Below are 19716 nucleotides of genomic sequence, written 5' to 3' on the forward strand. Positions count from 1 at the left end.
CAGCAGGGCTTCGGGAGTCTTTGGAGACACACTTCAGTCTACCCCAAATGCAGACACCTCTCCAAGGAGTCAAGCCCTTTCTAAAGAGAATGTTGTGATCCTGCCCACAAAATTAAAACCTGAAAATTAGACAAAATCTAAGACAGCAGTTGCTGTAGCAAAATCTCATAGGCTGGGCAGTTTATAAAGAACAGAAATTTATTTTTCATGGTTTTAGAGGCTGGGAATCTAATACTAAGGTGTCAGTATATTCAGTGCCTGCTGAGGACCCCCTTCCTGGTTCATAGAGGGTCGTTCTCCCCATGTGCCTAAGTGGGGAAGAAGGAGCAAGGAGCTCTGTGGGTTTTTTTTTAATAAGGGCACTAATCTCGTTCATGAAGCTCCGCCCTCATGACCGAATCACTTCTCAATGGTTCCACTTCCAACACCATCACCTGAGGTTAGGACTCAATGGATAAACCTGTGGGGACACAGACATTCAGATCATAACAAAGGCAACATTTGGATGGAAATCTTTTCCACTCAAAGATGCCCATAGTTCCTCCTGGCTATAAGATCCATTTGGTCTCTGGAGAAGATTTACGGCTTCATGACTTAAACCAGCTTCTATCAGTGCACCTCAGTCAACCCAGAGTGGAGCCTGTCTGCACCACTCCTATCTCTTTAAGACACTCATCAGCCCTGGAACATCCTCCAGGATAGATCATATGCTACTCTACAAAACAAGTCTCGGTAAATTTAAGAAAATTTATCAAGTATCTTTTCCAACCACAATGCTAGGAGACGAGAAATCAACTAAAAGAAAAATACTGCAAAAAAACACAAACATGTGGAGGCTAAAAAACAAAAACACATCACTGAAGAAATCAAAGAAGAAATTTTTTTTTTAAATACCTGGAGACAAATGAAAATACTACAATCCAAAATCTGGGGGATGCAGCAAGGCAATTCTAAAAGAGAAGTTTATAGCAATACAAGCCCATGTCAGGAGACAAGAAAAATATAGAATAAATAAGCTAAACTTACACCTCGAGGAATCAGGAAAAGATGAACAAACAAAGCCCAAAGTTAGTAGAAGGAAAGAAATCATAACGACTGAAACAGAAACAACAAAAAAAAAAGAGCAATGAAACTAAGAGTTGCTTCTTTGAAAAGATAAAACAGAATTGATAAACCTTTAGCCAGACTTATCGAGAAAAAGACAGAAGGTCCAAATAGATAAAATCAGAAATGAAAGAGAAGTTACAACCATCACTACAGAAATACAAGGGATATAAGAGATTATTACAAACAATATGCACCAATAACATGAACAATTTGGAAGAAATTAATGAATTCCCAGAAATATACAGTTTCCATCTAAACTAAACTCAAACAGATTCAAAGATACAGAGAGCAAATGTGTGTGGGCTAAGTCACTTCAGCCACGTCCAACTCTTTGTGGCTCCATGGCCTGTAGCCCGCCAGGCTCCTCTGTCCATGGGATTCTCCAGGCAAGACTGCTGGAGTGGGTTGCTGTGCCCTCCTCCAGGGGATCTTCCCAACACAAGGATCAAAGCAGCGTCCCTCATGTCTCCAGCATTGGCAGGTGGGTTCTTTACCACTACTGCCACCTGGGAAGCCCTAGAGGGCAAATGGGTGGTTGCCAAACGGGAAGGGAGAGGTGGACTGGGAGGGGAGGTGAAATAGTTAAGGGGGATTAAGAGGCATGGATCTCCAGTTAGATAATAAATAAGTCACGGGATATAACATACAGCATAAAGAATATGGTAGATAATATTGCAATACTTTTGTATAGGGACACAGTCATGTGACCTACCATAGTGATCATTTCAAAATGTAGGCAAATGTCAAATTACTATGCAGCACGCCTGAAATTAACACAATATTGTATGCAAACTATATTTGAACAAAAATTAAAAAGCAAAAACAACAAAAGAAGACACTCATCAATGTTTAGCCTGTTCTCTGCTTCAGTGAGATTCTCTTCCAAATTCATGGAAAGCAGTTAAAAAAAATCTGACAAATGGGGTCACTAAATAAATATTCATTGTTTTTATTAGTATTAATGCTTATTAGGCTATGGTTTTTCCAGTGGTCATGTATGCATGTGAGAGTTGGACTATAAAGAAAGCTGAGCGCCAAAGAATTGATGCTTTTAACTGTGGTGTTAAAAGAAGACTCTTTAGAGTCCCTTGGACTGCAAGGAGATCCAACCAGTCCATCCTAAAGGAGATCAGTCCTGGGTATTCATTGGAAGGACTGATTTTGAGCTGAAACTCCAATACTTTGGCCACCTGATGCAAAGAGCTGACTCATTTGAAAAGACCCTGATGCTGGGAAAGATTGAAGGCGGGAGAAGAGGACGACAGAGGATGAGATGGTTGGATGGCATCACCGACTCAATGGACATGGGTTTGGGTGGACTCTGGGAGCTGGTGATGGACAGTGAAGCCTGGCATGCTGTGGTTCATGGGGTCGCAAAGAGTCGGACATGACTGAGCGACTGAACTGAACTGAATGGTTATTAGTTTTATTCTGTCAGATTAACTTTAAAATAATTTTGTCAACTCATAAAAGTAAAGAAGAGGGATTTCTATCCAATTTTTTATTGAATTTTTACCCCCAACAAATAACTGTGGAAAAACTGACATCTGCATAGTATTCAGTTTTCCTACGCATCAACATGGAATGCTTCTTTATTTCTTCCTATTTTCCAATAAAATAAATGATAATTTCCTTCTAATAGTTTCTACACTTTTCATCTGAATATCATTATTTCAGGCAGGAATCACTGGCTTCAATAAAAAGAATTACCACTCAAGCTAAGAAGGAAAAAGAGAGATTTTACTGTTAGACAGGGAGGCCTGGCGTGCTGCGATTCATGGGGTCACAAAGAGTCAGACATGACTGAGCAACTGAACTGAACTGAGGATTTTCAGAATAGCATGAAATAAGAATGAAACTATCGAACATTCATGTTTTTCCTATTTTTAGCAGATCTCCTCTAATGTTATACTGTTAAATAATATGTAAGGAATTGGAAATGATCACAAATGGTTTAGAAATGTAGATGAGCAATGCTGATGCAACACAGATGTAACAGGTCAAGACAGTGAGGATCAGCCTGACACCCCCACACCTAAGAGAAGTCCTGAGACCTGAGACGATGAAGAGGATCGAGCCAATCACGAGACAGCTCTGGAAACACCCCTGTTCACTGAGGGTACGGGAGTGGCCACCCTGAAACCACAGGCTTCACACAACAGCCACGCCACACAGAAAGCCTGGAGCATGGACAGGGCTCCCTCTGGGGTGGTGGTGGCTGACCCCGCTCTCCCCGATGGTGAAAGTGGCCCAGAGAGACGCATGCAAAAATCAGCCCCTGGGATGACAGTCACCTTTAAAAAATGGGGGGGAGGCGGTGGGGGGAGTTGGGAGTTGAAGGAGAGTGTGGAATGGATAAAAATAATATGCTATGAAAATATTTAATTACCCTGCCCCAGAAATCCTTACATTATATATTATTTTCAAATTGAGGGTTTTTTTGTTTTAAATTACAGCATGCTATTAGTCAAACTCCTTTCTTTTTTAAAAGCCTTTAATTTACTATGGCCAAATATCTTTATTTTGTACATGGCATTGTCAGTTTGGTTGATTATAATATGATTTAATTAGCACTATATTTCTCTATTGCCTTTCCAAATAGATTAAAATCTTGGAGCAGTAGTCATGGCTTGTACTTCTTTCATATTCTACACAACAGCTATCATTTTGCTGTAACTATGATAGGTATTCAATAAATACTTACTAAATATAGACAACATTACCAGACCACTATCAATAGCCAGGGATTCCATTTCTAACCTGGTCATTATCTCATGAACGCTTGTTATGGATATTAAGTTCAACTGAGCACAGATGAGTATAAACAGACTGTGCAAGCCCATTACCCACCCCAGTTTGAAAACCATCAACCTGTAACACAGCAGAAGACCAAAGAACATGAGTCTGTCAGTGTGTGTGTGTGTGTGTGCACGCGCGCACGTGTGTGTGTGTGTGTGCATGCATGCATGTGTACAAACAAATGTTGATTCTTTTCCATACGTTTTTTGTTTGGAAGAGAAACAGGGAAAGGACAGGCTCTACAAGGCAAAGCATAAAGTTTGTAAGAGGTAACTTCAGGCTTTCACTCAAAGTGAACTCAGTCCTTACTTTACATATAATTTTAATAGTCTGTCAAGTGTTTACGTTTTACAAAATATATAAAAGTGTTATTTTTTTAAAATAAAATCCAACAACATCTGTCATCTCTTGCAAGAACTGGAATATGTTTGGGGCCAGAGGTGGAATACAAACACTGTTCTCTTGGGTTACATTTTTATTGTTTTTAAGTAAAAACCAAATGGCGAATGGGCATCAGACACACTTGTCAACACAAAGATCAGGAACCCTGAGTCTGGAGGGAGGGGAGACGTGTGAGCGCGCTGGCAGCCCGCCCCAGACCAGGAGAACTGAGCGGCCCGCAGCCCTCCTGCCAGACGTCTGCTCAGCAGCCGCAGCTTCCCACGTGTGGGACCCAGGCCGCTCGGACGCACCGACCCGCCACGGTAACTCACCCAGCACAAGGTCTCGGGGGCCCGAGCTTAGATTTATGGTATCTATTATTGGGTTGTAGATCAACCTAGATATTACATGTCAGTGTAAACACCTTTTCACACTCTTCACCATATAACTTGTCATTTTTAATCTCCTACACTGATGTTAAACATCTCCTTACCATCAAACTGTAAATACAGCATGGACCGTATTTTCTATGTGACTAAAAAGAATGATTGAAGAGCTGATTGAAGAAAATATTCCTTGATTTATTTCACCTGAGGTTCCCCAGGAATATGCTATGATTTATGCCCCCGCGCAGGCTGTCTGATTAGTTCACTCTGGGCTAAAAAGGCAGACCATTTAAAAGCATTAAAATCACAACGAGAATGTGATCTGCTCGGTAAGCACAATAGTGACATCTTGTGTCTAGGAGCACAGGAGTTACCAGCAGCCCCGCCGCTCCCAGTTAAAACCCGGGCCTGGTGAATCAGCAACAGGCCCGTGCTGCGCAAGCCAAGCACGGACTGCTCCAAAGTCCGGCAAGCCCCTGGGCCTGAGAACAAACCACAGCCGTAACTCTTCACTTAGCATACTCACAGGCAAACGGGGGCTCTTACGGCCTTTTTCATCATTGAGGAAAGTCTGGATGCAAGAGAATGAGCGTCAGACGAAAAGCTGAGAGGCTGGCGCTCCTGGCCCAGCTCTGTCTGTTACTGACTCGTCCTGCTAGTCCCTCGTCTGAAGTCAACCACACAAACAGTCTCGTGTCCATGGCTCTCGCGTTAAGTTTATTACAAACACTGTCAAAAGAACACAGAAAGCACACATCATTGTTACATATAACGCTTGGTATCCCTGGAGTTCAGACAGAGACTCCAACCCTCCTCCACCACTGGCTTCTGTCACAGTTACCTACAGGCGCCACGATGTGCGTAAGGAATACCCACAAGCTTCGGGAGCGCAGCTCAAGCAGGCAGCGGTCTCGCACCTCTGAAGGTCAGCGAGGGGTCAGCGGATGCAGGCTGGGTCCAACTGCGAGGCTCAGCTCTTCCGGGGAACGGCAGGCATCCTGCACAACCCCCCAAGCAAGGCCACCTCAGGGCAGGGCCCAGACACACGGGTCTCCACGTGCAGGTGCTCACCGAGCCCCTGCAGCTGCCATACGTCTGAGCCCACAGCTGAGGGGCAGGGAGGCAAACCTCCATCAGTGGGGTCTGTAGAGTCACGTGACGAGCCCCATCACTTCCCTCTCTGGACAGAGAAGTGAAGACACGGGCGAAACACCAGCATCATGCCAACGCATGCCAGGAAAAGTGAATCCAAGACAGGGATTTCAGTCCACGCTGCTGATTTTCCTGACAGCCAGTGCTCCCACCCAGATGCTGGAACCCACTCACTTAACTTACTAAGTACCTGTCGTGAACACCTCTGAACAAGACGGGGTGGGAGGCCAGGATCACGGACCTGGTGCAACAACCCCTCAGCACCCTGAACTCAGGTCCATGTACACTCACTGCCCAGGCGACATGGGCACCTGTGTGGCGCGTGAACACCACTTCTCACTACACAGGATCCTAGAAAACACACAGAGCGTCAATGTGAGTTTCGTGCAACTGCGCTTCTGAAACACATACTCAAATCGGAAATGAACAGCAAAGCGGATTTGTAATCTGAATCAAAAAGTGAAGAACTTCCTTTTTATAAAGAACTTAGGAATAAGGACATACATGTGAGAGATTCCGGAAGAGTTTAGTCAATGGCCTGGATGTAAGATGGTTTTCAGTTTGCTGGGACTGAAGGAGCCTTTTCTCTCCCAATACTGTGGCATTTTATCCAAGCATATCTTCGTGAACTAGATGCTCACTTATTCTGAATCCAACACATTTCACAAGTGGATTTGTGACTTGGGAGTCCCTTGGACTGCAAGGAGATCCAACCAGTCCATTCTGAAGGAGATCAGCCCTGGGATTTCTTTGGAAGGAATGATGCTAAAGCTGAAACTCCAGTACTTTGGCCACCTGATGTGAAGAGTTGACTCATTGGAAAAGACTCTGATGCTGGGAGGGATTGGGGGCAGGAGGAGAAGGGGACGACAGAGGATGAGATGGCTGGATGGCATCACTGACTCGATGGATGTGAGTCTGGGTGAACTCCGGGAGTTGGTGATGGACAGGGAGGCCTGGCGTGCTGCGATTCATGGGGTCGCAAAGAGTCGGACACGACTGAGCGACTGAACTGAACTGAACTAGTGTCAGAGTATAGGCCTGAGAAAACGCATTACTAGGGCCTACAAACAATTTAAAACATTTCAGTGTCGGCTGAAGAGGAACAAATAAAACACACACTGTCCCCGGGAAGGGGGCTGAGAAGGGCAGCGCTGACCTGTGGTTAACCGGACGGATGGGGGTGGGAGGCGCGGAGCGAGGGCACCACTGTGACCCCGGGCACGTGCCCCTGCTGTAACTGCCACCCCGCGCGGCGAGGAGCAGTTACAGACGACACGGGGGGCCGCTGGGGAGGGACGCCGTTATCCAGCGGGGCGGGCTGGCTGCAGAGCCCCAGAGCCCCTCATGGAGGCACACACTCAGGTACTGAGGAGTGACGTGACAGAAAGCCTTCAATTTACATTCAGGGCCCTCACAACAGCGTCTGAGTGTCCCTTATCTCAGTCTTTAAACCTCCCTTGTGTTTCCAATGCTTCCAAACAAAACTTGAAAACAGTAAACACATATCCAGTGGAGGACTTGTAAGAGAGTCAGCTTTTCAGGAGCCCTCTCGGCCCTGACAATTAACACCACGGATAAAATCTATCAACCAGGAAAACAGACAGGCTCCAGCTCAAAACTGGCTGCATGGCTTCATGAACCAGCACGACACACGGACGCAGAGCTGAGAGGAAGCCACGGGCTCCCTGGCGCCGGGTTCAGGACGGCCCAGCCAGCTGACTGTCGGCATCCCTGAGATAACACGGTAGCAAGGGTTGCACAGGGTAAGGTGGGCACAGAGCTCATGACTCCCACAACAAGGTCTACAGAACACTGATGATGCCAGAGGCCGGCGACCCCTCCTTTTGATCATAAATGCAAAAATCCCAAATAAAATATTAGCCGATCAGCAGCATATAAAGATAAGCTATCGTGGCAGAGTAGGATTTACCTTTAAGAATTTAAAATGACTCAGCATCAATATATCTAGTCAGGGCATCTACCAATTAACCCAACAGATTAGGGAAGAAAAGCCATGGGGTCACCTCAATGCATTCAGAAAAACCATTTTATAAAGTTAACAATCATTCATGTGTTTAAACCATGTAGAAATAGAAAGGAACTTCCTTAACTTGACACTCCACCGCCCCAGAAAAAGACAAAACCTAAGGTAGGCTTCCCTCCCAGCTATGATGAAAGAGCTTACAGCAAACCAGTGTTCTCACCAAGAATAAACACAAAATCTGGGGAAAACAAAATCCTGTTTGGAAGCGCCAAACAGGCGCTGGAGCGCCTCTGAGGGAACCAGGACTTAGGGGACAAGATCGTGGGGCAGGGAGATCACAGCAGAGCTGAGCTGACATCGGCAGCTTCTCCCACCAAGGCGCCGGCTGGTCCCAGTACCAGCAAGGTTCTGGACCTAAACAAAGAGCCCATGCAAGGCCACAGCTAAGAGTCAGAGACACCCACCAAGGTGGCGACTGTCTTAAAAGGATGGAGCGACTGAAGCTGGAGGCGCGAGGGGCCAGGACCCCAGTGAGAGGGCAAGGGCGAAACTGGCCCCACAGCATGCCACTCTCCCCCTCCACAGGCCCGCTGGTGTGAGACCATGAGGGCAGGTAGCATGCAGCCAGAAAGAGACCCCAGGACACAGCAATCGAAGTGCAGCCAAACGCAAAGAAATCGGGACTGGAGGCGGGGCCGGGCGGGAGGGGGGACCCCGGCGAGCAACGCGGGGAGAGGGGCAGACGAGAGCCTCGCAGCCCCGCTCGCGGCAGCGCAGCCCCCAAGGATAACGGCTCACAGCCGTCCAGCACAAGCAGTGCAAGCCCCGCTGTGGACGGGAGGACATCACAGAGTTTACAGCCGTTCATACACAATGTTCAGGAAAGCGGTGACTCACCCATTAAGAGACAGAGCCATCTGACCCCAAATCAAGGAAAAACACGCCAACAGAAAGTGACCCACATGTGATGGAAATACTGAAATCATCAGATAAGGAACTTACAAGGGTCATGAATATGCTCAGGGAAATGATGGAGAAGATGATGAATAAAGGATAATCTCATCAGAGAACTGACGTTTGTTAAAAAGGACCGAATAGAAATGTTAGAACTGAAAAATACAGTAACTGAAATTAGGAACGCCAAAGATGGGTTCAAAGGGAGATGGCATTTAATAGAAGGAAAAGATTTATGGACCAGAAGCAGGATGAAAAGAAAGTCTCCCAACCAGAGCATAACAAGAAAAAAGAGCGAGAGAGTGGAACAGATCGGGAGATCCAACATTACGTTAATATCTAAATTTCTTCTTGGAATTGGAGTTCCAAGAAGAAATGGGAGTCACTGCAGGCGAAAGACAGCTGGAAGAGATAAGGACTCAAAATTCCCTAAAACCAATGGAAGACATCACCAAGCCACAGAGTTGAGAAGCCGAGCACCTTCCAAGCAGGACAGATGGGGTGGGGGTCCCCAGGAAGCCCTGCGCTCACTGGGGAGAGTCTGAAGCACGACAGAAGAGGGCAAACGAGTCGCGGCCCAAAAGAAGACTTCTGCAACCTGCAAAACCCACAGAAGATCAAAAACCACATTCCCGTTCTCAAAGGCTGACAACGCAGTTTTTAAAAGACAAGCAGATCACTCACCTTCCAAACCCTCGCACAGCAGCCAGTCCCTCGCTGAGCGCTCAGCGCAGAGAGGAAGCAGCAGCTCTCACCCAGACAGCTCTCCCAAGAGCCGCAGGCCCCGCGGCCGCAGTCTGCCCCCCTGGGCACCAGGCCATCGCGAGCAGCACTGTGTCTCCCCGTGACCCGGCAAGGGCACCACACTCACAGCCTGCAAAGTCTGCTCTTCATACCTGACCACTTAGTCAGTGCACATATTTGGGTTTTTTGTTTTTGCAGCAGAAACCCACCTAGAGGTTCAAACTTCTAATGAGAGTGTGGCCAAGGAGACCCAAAATGCAGTGGGATAAGTAAGATGGGAGCTTATTTTTCTCTCATTTCACAACCCAGACAGTCACTGGGTGGAAGACTATGGCATGATGTCACCCAAGGGCCCTGGCTGGCCAGCCAGCTCTGCAGGATGCACTGTAGACAGTCTCTGCATCCAAGACTATGGCTGCCTTGGCAGGAAGGCAGGGACAGTCCAGGCAGGGGACGCTCTTACTTCTGCAACCTTCGCCACCCAGACTTGGTCACAGTCACACCCAGCTACCCGAGGGTCTCAAAAATGCAGCTTGAGCTTTCCAACCTCTCCAAAACAAGGAGGGTGAGGACAGGCTGCCAGCCGACCCAGAGCACTTCAGGGCCGGTTCCTGACCCCGCAGAGCACACCCCTTCCCAAGGAGGCAGGTGCCCGAGGAGAGCCGCGCTGGGCCAGTCCCGCGGGGTATCGGCTCCTCCAGACTTGCGGCCACAGCCTGGCTCCTCTGCTGTTCTTACCTCTCCTTCCACTGGGACAAACCAGGTTCAGGAACTTTGTGGGCTCTTGATCTGGGCTTCACAGGTGGCTCACTGAGTAAAGAATCCACCTGCAGCACAGAAGATGCAGGAGACGTGGGTTCCATCCCTGGGTCGGGAAGATCCCCTCGAGGAGGAAATGGCAATCCACTCCAGCATTCTTGCCTGGAGAATCCCATGGACAGAGGAGCCTGGCAGGCTACAGTCTATGGGGTCACAAAGAGCCGGACACAACTTAGCAACTAAGAAACCTAAACAAGCTTTCAGTGGCCAAAAAAAATTTAAAACAAAATAAAAATGGCTCTATGTACAGAAATAGTTGTGCACCACCACAGAATCCATAAAAACGATGAGAGAGAACTCCAGTGCACCTGGAGGGATTACTGGGTTTATTATTTGATTATCTATCATGCATTTATTATATGAAATATATAAGTATTTTTAAAAATCAAGATACAGGGAAATATAATATAAATTGATATAAAACAATGAACAGAAAAGCACATATGCCAAAATATGTGCTAATTATTATTAAGTAGCATGGAGAGTGTTATGAAATTATACACATCGTGTTTTTAATAATATTGTCGTAGGAGGACCCAGAGAGGACTCCAGAAGGATACGGACGTGAGAAATGACAGAAGTAACTGAACTCTGCACGAAACAGTTCCACTCGGTTAAAATCACAGGCGCCTGACTACCGAATGCTGCCGTCTGCTGTCACCGAGCACAGCACACACAGGTGAGCTTGCGTTTCCTCTGACCGTTTCACAACCCGGATGTCTTATAAAGTCATACTGTGACATAATCTCCATCTTTGGTTGCAAAGAATATAATCAATCTGATTTCGGTGTTGACCATCTGGTGATGTCCACGTGTAGAGTCTTCTCTTGTGTTGTTGGAAGAGGGTGTTTGTTATGACCAGTGGGTTCCTCTCGGCTGCCGCTCCTGACCTGGGACGTGGGGTCCTCCTCTCAGCCACTCCTGCACCGCGCACCACTTCAGCAGTACGTGAACCGTGAGCTTCCAGATGTTCAAGCTGGTTTTAGAAAAGGCAGAGGAACCAGAGATCAAATTGACAACATCTGCTGGATCATGGAAAAAGCAAGAGAGTTCCAGAAAAACATCTAATTCTGCTTTATTGACTATGCCAAAGCCTTTGACTGTGTGGATCACAATAAACTGTGGAAAATTCTGAAAGAGATGGGAATACCAGACCACCTGACCTGCCTCTTGAGAAACGTGTATGCAGGTCAGGAAGCAACAGTTAGAACTGGACATGGAACAACAGACTGGTTCCAAATAGGAAAAGAAGTACGTCAAGGCTGTATATTGTCACCCTGCTTATTTAACTTCTATGCAGAGTACATCATGAGAAAGGCTGGGCTGGAGGAAGCACAAGCTGGAATCAAGATTGCCAGGAGAAATATCAATAACCTCAGATATTGCAGATGACACCACCCTTATGGCAGAAAGTGAAGAAGAACTAAAGAGCCTCTTGATGAAAGTGAAAGAAGAGAGTGAAAAAGTTGGCTTAAAGCTCAACATTCAGAAAACGAAGATCATGGCATCCGGTCCCATCACTTCATGGCAAATAGATGGGGCAATAGTGGAAACAGTGGCTGACTTTATTTTAGGGGGCTCCAAAATCACTGCAAATGGTGACTGCAGCCATGAAATTAAAGGACGCTTACTCCTTGGAAGGAAAGTTATGATCAACTTAGACAGCATATTAAAAAGCAGAGACATTACTTTGCCAACAAAGGTCCGTCTAGTCAAGGCTACGGTTTTTCTAGTGGTTATGTATGGATGTGAGAGTTGGACTATAAAGAAAGCTAAGCACCGAAGAATGGATGCTTTTGAGCTGTGGTGTTGGAGAAGACTCTTGAGAGTCCCTTGGACTGCAAGGAGATCCAACGAGTCCATTCTAAAGGAGATCAGTTCTGGGTGTTCATTGGAAGGACTGATGTTAAAGCTGAAACTCCAATACTTTGGCCACCTGATGAGAAGAGCTGACTCATTTGAAAAGACCCTGATGCTGGGAAAGATTGAAGGCAGGAGGAGAAGGGGAAGACAGAGGATGAGATGGTTGGATGGCATCACCAACTCAATGGACATGTGTTTAGGTGAACTCTGGGAGTTGGTGATGGACAGGAAGGCCTGGCGTGCTGTGGTTCATGGGGTCACGAAGAGTCAAACACGACTGAGCGACTGAACTGAACTGAACTGAATGACGTATTCAGAAAGTAAATTACTTTGGGTGATCAATGGGTATGAATCAAATAAAACCTAAAGGAAACAGAAGGAAGAATGTAATAAAGGCAAGAACTGAAATAAAACTAATATCTGACTAACCATTAGAGAAAAACCAATTTGCTTTTTGAATTACAAGTAAAAGTAATACACTGTAGGAAGAAATAGAAGAAACACAAATCTTCCATATCAGGAATTTAAAAAAGGAGACACTGGAAGAAATCTTACAGATTGCAAAAAGATGAGAGGGAAATATGAGGAACTACTGCATGACAAGAAACGAATTTCAAGGAGCACACAGATAACCAACTCAAGAGATGTAAAAATGTAGAAAGATGCAAAAAAAGAAACCGATTTTGTAATTTAAAACCTTCCTATAACAATTTTATTTTATAAAATAATGCCTAAGGTGGGAAAGAATTTGAAGAAATAGGCATTCTTGTGTTGTTGGAAGAAACGAAAATTAACACAAGCTCTCTGGGGGGAAATTCAACAACACACATCAATTTTTTTTAACATGTACACCTTCTCACTCGGATGAAGAGCAGGGATGTTCCGCAAAGCCTTCCGTCTACTAACCCCAGCAGTGGACGAGCAGGAGCGTTTGAGATTATCCATCATCAGGCTGTTCATATTTGCAAAAACAGAAATTGGAAACAAACTGACAAGCTATACAATTAAATTAACTAATATGAAAACAGTGTAGTTAAATTAGTGTAAACTCATTACATTCTGACAATGAAATGAAATTTCTATGGTGGTGATGATTACCTGTATTTACTGAATTCAAAATACGTTCAAAAGATATATTTGAAAGGTTATAAAGTAACATACCTGGTAAAAAATAAGTTGTGGTTTCCTTGACGGCACCTCTGTATATTTTCATGGGCAAAAATTAACCTGGAAGGGTTTTTTAACCAAGATGCTAATTATGATTATTAACAGATAGTAAGATCTGAGTGATTTTTCTTTTCTCATCTGAAGTTGTCTCTGTTGAGTATTTTGATACTGATCATACATTAATTTTTAATCTAGGGTTCAGTTCTAGATTTAAAGATACGCTTGAGTCCTTGCCTTTCCACCATCAACCTCTTATAAAATCAGAGCCGTAAAGCCAGTTAAATTGAGCAGAAGGACCACCGCCTGTTCCCACGCATCCTTTTGTGACCACAATGATACAACAGCTGGGGACTCGGGCGCCGAGAACACCGGCTTCCCTCTCACGCTCATCTCACCCAGGCTGGCCCGCTGCCCGATGCACAAGCCGTGGCATCAGAGCTGGTGAGGACGCGTCCCCCGGCGGGCAGGTGTTCAGGCAATGACAACGCCCAAGTCCACCGATGGAAGGAGGGAGAGAGGACAAGGAGGAGGCAAGAAGGGAGGGAGAAAGGGAGGGAGGGAAGGAGGGAATTCTAAAGAGCACAGAAGGAAACAAAACCTGGGCGTGATGGTTATCTCATGAAAGCACTCAAATTCTTCACAGCCTGTTCCCTGGATGATCAAAGTTCTGCCTGTGATCACTAAACTTGGGGATAAAGTTAAGCAGGTGCCCAGCAGGACATGACGTTTCCTGGGTCATGTGACTTTCCCTCCTTGCAGAAGAGCCAAAAGTGACAGCATCCATGTCTAGGATCCGTCCAGGAGCTGCAGGAAAATGTAAACAGGCGACTGTGGAGGCAGCGTGACTCGGTCCGAGGCATGTGTTCAAGCACCAGTTTTATCATTTTTCATCTTGGGAGCTTAGATAAAATAAAGTACTCCCGAAAATAATTAAGACTGTCATTCCTCCAATTGGACCAAAAGGGCTGTAAAGGCCAAGTGTCGCCTCTAGGGTCGAAGCCACGGGTAGATGCATGGGTCCAGGGAGGGCCGCCTTACTGGGTGGTGTGGAGGGTCTCAGTGGGCAGGGGGCTGCATCCTGCAGGGAGATGAACAGCTGGCCAGGTGGGCCTTGCCTGGCTCCTGGACACAGCCAGCTTGCTGCCCGTCAGGAACTATAACCCACTGAGAATGAAGACCCAGCACTAGACACGCTGTTGTTGTTCAGTTGCTCAGTCTTGTCCAATTTTCTACAACCCTGTGGACTTAGCCCCCCAGGCTCCTCTGCCCATGAGGTTCTCCAGGCAAGAATACCAGAATGGGTTGCCATGCCCTTCTCCAGGGGATCTTCCCAACCCGGGGGTGGAACCCAGGTCTCCCACACTAGCAGGCGGGTTCTTTATTATTGTGCCGCCCAGGAAGTCCAGCACCCGTCATGAGCTGGACCAGCTGCAGAGCCGCATGTCCGGGCAGGTGGTCCTTTAGGGCGAGGGGACTGAGCGCCATGCCTGCCCTGAAACCCCGAGCCCACCTCACAAGCTCACTCAGCTCTGAGACCTGTGGCCTCGCTTCCCCTTTGTTCCAGCCGACTCCGCCCCACCCCAGGCCACTGGGAGCCACTCTGCGGGGTCTCTACCGTGGGTGGCCCCAACTCCTCCATATAGCGCTTTCCATCTCCCCGGACAGCAGGCTCCCAGAGATGGAGCTCCTATCATCTAACTGTTAGGTCCCTGGGTTCACCACCGACGAAGTACACGCTCCGTCCACACTCATCCACACCACTTGAAAAGCCAGGGCAACGCGCATACGTGTGTGCTCAGTCGCATCCGACTCTGCAGTTCCATGGACTGCAGTCCCGCCAGGCTCCTCTGTCCACGGGACTCTCCAGGCAAGAATACTGGAGTGGGTTGCCATTGCCTCCTCCAGGGGATCTTACTGCCCCAGGGATCGAACCCACGTCTCCTGCATTGGCAGGCAGATTCTTTACCATCTGAGCCATCAGGGAAGCCCAACCCGGGTGATATTTACTGCTGTTTCACAGCAAATTACCATGGAGTGATGCTCCAGGTCTTTTCCTCCAGCACCAGGAACTTGGGGGTTGGTGGGGAGGTGCTCAGGAAGCTAGAGTTGCAGCAGGTGAGGGGCACTGGGTCCACCCCAGCCTCTCAAGGGACAGCTTTGGAGGAGGGGGGGCGGGTGTGTGGACACGAGAGCTGGGGCGGGCCTGAACTCAGGCCTGGTGACCTCTCGGAGATGCCAGGCCAGGGGAGGGACAGAGGGGACCAGGGCGACTCGGCCAGAACAGGAGGAAGGTCCAAGGCCAGCTCTGAAGGCGGCCCTGCCTGGGATTTATTCATGTGCAGAGGCACCTGCATCTGAAACGGCCTGTAAAATCGGATTTTTTTTTCTGACAATTTTTGCTAAATTGGGTAAAGAAAGATATTAAATCCCATTTATGATATCATAAATTTTCCAAATCTGAAGAACTACTTTCCACTCTACGAGGAGAGTGCCGGGCCCAGGAACCCAGCTGTCCCCCTCACCTGCTCCTCACAGGCCCTTTCTGGTGGGAGCATCTCGTTTTATGATCCCATCTTTCTAAGTGATACCCTGAATGAAGGGGTAACTCAGATAATAAATCCACTCCAATTACTGTCCATTAGAAGACGGGAAAACATTAAGCCCAACCGAAGCTGGTGGGCTGCCCTTGCAGGGGAAAACTAATTGAACGTGACCACAGGTAACACCCCTCTCCAGCCAGTGCGAGGCCTTTCTTATGGAAAGGGCAGGTTCCATTCCAGCAGCGAGCTTTCCCACAGATGGAGAAACTGTGGCGGGAGGGAAGCGCAGCCGCTCACCTGCTCTGGCCCCCTCTCCTGTCTTCCTCGGACCTTCTCTTCTCAGCTACCCTATAGCTCGAGAGAACCTCGCACACGTCCAGACAGAAGCAGACGGGTGACTGTTTAAGGGGTGGGGGGACTCCAACTTCAGATCTCCTGGAGACCCTGATGGCAGGGCCCAGGCCAGCATCCACCCTGGTCCTGCCCCTCCAGGCGAGGGTGGCCGGAGCACGTCAGACAAACACGTCTGCACCCAAGCGCACCTGGACAGGTGAGGGCCGCAGAGAAAGGGGGCTGGCTCAAAGGCCAAGGAAACGCCCCCAGAATGTGTCTACCCGTGGCTGCCCCTCACACTCCCCGTGCTTTGGACGAAGGCTTTATGCTGACGTCTGTTATGAGACGGAGAGATTTACCGGTCATCTCACAGTGACCGTGAGCCTGTACCACCTCAGTCATCTACGACAGTGAGGGTGTGGGCCCCGGGCAGGGACTCTGCCCAGCCCCGCCTCCTGTGGAGTCCTGACCCCCTCTCACTCCACAGGGGTGAGCAGCTACATAGCCACGATCTTGTTATTCACATTCACAACCATCATGGGAGACTCAACAGGAACTCAGTCATTCCAAGAGGCTCTCAGGATGACTGATCAGAACCGGGAAGAAGGAACTAGCCAGGCTGGTCCAGACATACCCATCTGTCCCAGAAAATGGGGTGCTCGTGCCCCCCAAGTTCACGGAGCATCTTCACGCCCGGCGCCCTCTCCTCCCGGGACGGGGCCGCCATGGGGGCGCCTGCCTCCGGTGGGCTCCAGGAGCCTCACAGGTGGCCGCGGATCCATGTCACTGCCGTGCAGAGCAGTAAAGCACGAAGTACGGGTGGGTTTAAGAATGACTGGGGCAAAACAACACCCAAGCCACAAACAGCTCATGGAAGCCAGGACACACGTAACCTTTAAAGATGCTGATTTGAGGACTAATCCTGAGCCCCTGTTCCTCCAGGCAGGATTTACCTGGGAAGCACAGTGGAAGAGAAAACTCAGCAGACAGTGGGAACGGCAGGAACGGGACCCTGCGGACAGGCATGAGACGCGTGCAGGGGGCAGGCAGGCCCTGCTACTGGGGAGAGACGGTGACTGCCCTCACGGCTGGGGCGCCCGTCCTCCGGAGCCAGCGTCCAGGCCGCCTCTCCTGGAAGGTCACGGGACCAGCACTGGACTTGAGGGCCATGCCCTTGACAGCAGGGGCTCTGCTCAGGTAGCCGCAGCCCTTGCCGCGCGGCGCGGGCGGCCCCCAACGCCTCTCACCCCTCCCCACTCAGACACTGCGGTTTGGTGCCTTTCTAATTTGGAAACTTTCTCTGATTTTAAGACACTCTTCATACATCGAGGACATGAATCATTGTCACTTCTGATAAAACTGTTTCTTCTGACTTTTTTAAATTAAAAACTTTTATTTAAAAAAACAGTCACCTCTTCAGAAAGACCTTCCCTGAGTGGCCAGCTTGAGGAGGCCCTGGTCACCCTCCTGACTGCACTTGTCACTGCAAACAAATGTAAACACATATTCATCTGTATTCTCTTGGGGCTCGAGCGTGCTGAGGGAAGAAAGGAAGGGATGGGTTTCAAGACACCCGGCCCCAAAACTTGGTACCTCGGCATCCTGACAATTTCAAGCTGGAGGAGTCAGAACGTGCCAGAAGCAGGAAGGTTAATCTGACCTCCTCCGTCCCCCAGATGAACTCCCAGACTTTGCCTTCACCACCTCCATCACCTCCTCAGAAAGAGACCCAGCATTTAACTGAGAAAAGAAACCTCAGCGTCACAGTCGACCCACCACCCTGGATTCAGCCTTCAGCTCCAGGGTCCACCGTTCTGATGCGGAAGAAGGGAAATCAGTCTGGAAACCAGCACTCAGGAAAAGACTGCCTGTAGAACACGGGCTCGCAGAGTGTGGGAACTTCATCCTCACCGACCCCATCCCTGGCACGCAGATAGAGCTATGTCAACACCATCATTATTGAAGGATTCAGCTATTTTCATTGCATCACAAAACGCTCACTAACACTTTGGCTCACTCAAATCAAGCTGCCACATTCCGAGGATGTCCTGTATGCGGCGCACACTTTTCTCTCTGAGCATCTCCTGTATGCGGGGTACACTTCTCTCTCTGAGCATCTCCTGTGTGGAGCACACTTTCTCTCTGATCCTCTCCTGCGTGGGGGACACACTTCTCTCTCTGAGCATCTCCTGTGTGCCAGGGCACACTTCCCCTTCCTAGTATCTCCTGTTTGCAGGGGCACACTTTTCCTACTGTAATCCTTGCAAGAACATTCAGAGGCACAGATTAGCAGGAGGAACAAAGGAGATTAAGTGATTTGCCCAAGTTCAGAAAGCTGGTAAAGGACGAAGACGATTTTCTGATTTCAGTTAAAAGCTAAAAATGAATGACCCTTCCTGGTTAACTCTCAGTTAACCCACCCTTTCACTGACACATGGCGTCTCGTTCCCAGAACTGACGACCTCAAGGAGACCAACAGAACCAAAGTCAGCTGGAAACACGCCTCTGGAGCTGGCCGTGAGCACACACTGACTTGCATCTCCAGCCTAAGATCCGTTTGCTAGGCTGGCTCGCTGTTCCTGGGGTGAGGGAGCATCCACGTCCCATCTTGCCCGGATGGGTCAAGGACAACACAGAGACAGAAGGGGTTTCAGACCCATGACACGACACGGCAGTCGGTAAACACGGTTGCCTAAAAATTTTCCTTACAACGACCCTTCTGGAGCATATGTGGCTCCACGGGCAATGGAAACAAGAGCTCAGAAAGAAGCGGACATGACGCTGACACTGAGTGTTGTTCCGCGAGCCTGCTAATGCGCAATCACGCCCGTGTGACACCTCCCCCAGACTGTGCGAGCGCCGGCCCACAGGGGCCCTGTCAGGTTCTGCAGTTCCGCCAGCTCTGTGCTCGGCCTCCTCCCCAGAGGCGTTCCTTTGCTCCTTCTCCTCCATCTTTCTCCACCTCTGGCCGCAGTATCCCTGCCGACAGTGTTAACTGACCAGCCAGCTCTGAGGCTGAAGCAAATAAACGTGTGTGTTGTGTGTGGTAGACTAGATCTTAGTCAGCTGACATGGACTCAGGGAACAGCTTTGTTGGGAAACGTGGAGGACGCTTTGCTCTGAGGAATGACACCCCAGCCCTGGGTGGGATGGCTAACACATCCGGGCTCCAGCTCTTCCTCAGGCGATGGTGGCCCAGAAGTGGGGGGCACAGCAGCCCCCCTGCAGTCTGGAAACAGAAGCTTGGCAGGTGTGGCCTCAAGCGTGTCCCCAGGCTGCCTGCCCTAACCGGGGTCCTGCACCTACACCCCCAGCTGCTCTGCACCAGGGACCCTGCGCCCCATGCCCAGCGCCCCCTCACCCTCGACTCAGTCCCACAAGGCGAGATCTCTCTGCTTCAGAAGCTCCCAGGCCCGACTGGCAGTGAACATCAGAATGAACGTACCACTGGCTGTTCGCTTAAGAACTTCTGATTTCCCAGCTT

The 19716-nt window shown here is 48.7% G+C and overlaps 1 long non-coding RNA gene across 4 annotated transcripts in view; it reads right to left on the minus strand.

Moving 5' to 3' along the window:
- Window positions 1–325: 325 nt before the first annotated feature.
- The window catches only part of LOC123334861, a 43758-nt gene continuing 24367 nt past the window's right edge, over window positions 326–19716 (minus strand). For 3 of the 4 annotated variants that reach the window (XR_006553031.2, XR_006553029.2, XR_006553027.2), the window contains one exon: window positions 10636–11305. This is a non-coding gene — a long non-coding RNA (uncharacterized LOC123334861). Of the gene's footprint in view, window positions 461–5199; window positions 5403–5549; window positions 5672–6116; window positions 6177–10635; window positions 11306–19716 lie in introns of those variants that run through there. The other variant, XR_006553030.2, reaches the window with a different exon arrangement.

Source organism: Bubalus bubalis, chromosome 8 (assembly GCF_019923935.1).
Source record: "Bubalus bubalis isolate 160015118507 breed Murrah chromosome 8, NDDB_SH_1, whole genome shotgun sequence".
NCBI lineage: Eukaryota > Metazoa > Chordata > Mammalia > Artiodactyla > Bovidae > Bubalus > Bubalus bubalis.